The sequence below is a fragment of the Grampus griseus genome, assembly GCF_964374135.1.
Source record: "Grampus griseus genome assembly, chromosome: 21".
NCBI lineage: Eukaryota > Metazoa > Chordata > Mammalia > Artiodactyla > Delphinidae > Grampus > Grampus griseus.
Window position 1 is genome coordinate 16,563,949 of NC_139015.1, and position 1,979 is coordinate 16,565,927.

At 40.3% G+C, this 1,979-nt stretch overlaps 1 pseudogene across 1 annotated transcript; it reads left to right on the forward strand.

Annotated features, from left to right (window-relative positions):
- Positions 1 to 1,207: 1,207 nt before the first annotated feature.
- On the forward strand, positions 1,208 to 1,521 carry LOC309838940 (complex III assembly factor LYRM7-like; annotated as a pseudogene). The gene has a single exon. The product of its transcript is annotated as a complex III assembly factor LYRM7-like (transcript).
- Positions 1,522 to 1,979: the final 458 nt, after the last annotated feature.

Consider the following 1,979-nt stretch of genomic DNA (forward strand, 5'->3'; position numbering starts at 1 on the left):
TGCACTGTTGGTGGGAATGTAAATTGATACAGCCACTATGGAGAACGGTATGGAGGTTCCTTAAAAAACTAAAAATAGAAGTACCAGACGACCCAGCAATTCCACCACTAGGCATATACCCTGAAAAAACCATAATTCAAAAAGAGTCATGTACCACAATGTTCATTGCAGCTCTATTTACAATAGCCAGGACATGGAAACAACCTAAGTGTCCATCAACAGATGAATGGATAAAGAAGATGTGGCACATATATACAATGGAATATTATTCAGCCATAAAATGAAACGAAATTGAGTTATTTGTAGTGAGGTGGATGGACCTAGAGTCTGTCATACGGAGTGAAGTAAGTCAGAAAGAAAAAACAAATACCGTATGCTCACACATATATATGGAATCTAAGGGGGAAAAAAATGGTTCTGAAGAACCTAGGGGCAGGATGGGAATAAAGACGCAGACCTACTAGAGAATGGACTTGAGGATACGGGGAGGGGGAAGGGTAAGCTGGGACGAAGTGAGAGAGTGGCATGGACATATATACACTACCAAACGTAAAATAGATAGCTAGTGGGAAGCAGCCGCATAGCACAGGAAGATCAGCTCGGTGCTTTGTGACCACCTAGAGGGGTGGGATAGGGAGGGTGGGAGAGAGATGCAAGAAGGAGGGGATATGGGGATATATGTATATATATATAGCTGATTCACTTTGCTATAAAGCAGAAATTAACACACCATTGTAAAGCAATTATACTCCAATAAAGATGTTAAAAAAATAAAACTCATACTTATTGCTATTCAGCTGTTCTGCTACATTTCCCTTGTAAACAATATCCCAATATCCAAGACATCTGAGTATTTCACGTCTTCTCTTTTCTCCTCTTCCTTCTCAGCTGCGGAATTGAAGCAACCCAACAGAAACTCCCTCATCTTCCCGCCACCAACTACAATCTACCAGAGCTTTGCCTCTTCTTGTGACAGCATCAAGGTGTCCCTATTCCTATCACAAGGTCACACCTCCACCTGCACTCTGGGCCCCATCATCTCTCACCAGCTCAAAGACTGTGTTTCAGCCCATATCCCCTGTCTCCCCTGCATCATCATAACTTCCTGTACACTAGGTAATTCTCATCAACATAGAAACCGACTGCAAAATATCCCTCAGTTAAAAACCCTCCCTTAGGAGAAGTAGCCGCAGCGGTGAGGAGAGCCATGGGTCAGGCGGCCAAGGTTTTACAGCTCTTTAAAACACTGCACAGGACCAGACAACAAGTTTTTAATAATGATGCTATGGCATTAGAAGCAGCCAGAATAAAGATAAACAAAGAATTCAAATGTAAAGAAGTGAAACTTCTCCTAAGAAAACAGAAGAACTAATAAAAATAGGTTCTAATGTTGGATTGATACTGAGAACATCTGTTATACAAGGTATTCACACAGACCACATTATGCTGAAATTGGTCCCTAGGAAAGACCTTCTTATAGAAAATTTGCCATATTGTGATGCACCAACTCAGAAACAATGAATTTTTTTAGAATAAAATTAAGTCTTTGTCATTTTTAATTTTAAAATATATAACTCTGGCTAAACTCCTGGAAATGCAAATATTTTTCTCTGAAATGGCATATTGAAAATGAGTGCATTAGAGTATAGTTTCATAATTTAAAAAAAAAAAAAAACCCTCCCTTGACTCGAGGTCTCTGTCTCTTTCCCTCATTTCCACTCCCTCACATCACATCCTCTCTTCCTCCCATTCTAGTCAAGCGTCCATCCCATGGCTTCCTCGAAGCTCCATGCTGCCAAATACAGCAATTTGTTTCCTTGTTGCATCTTACTCTGCTTCTCAGCAGGATTTGACAGAGCTGATCATAACTGTTGAAACACTGGCTTCTATGACATCATATTCTTTTGGTTCTCCCTCTACTTCTCTGGCTACTCTTCAGTCTTCTTTGATGAACTCTCTTCCTCTACAAGACTTCTAAA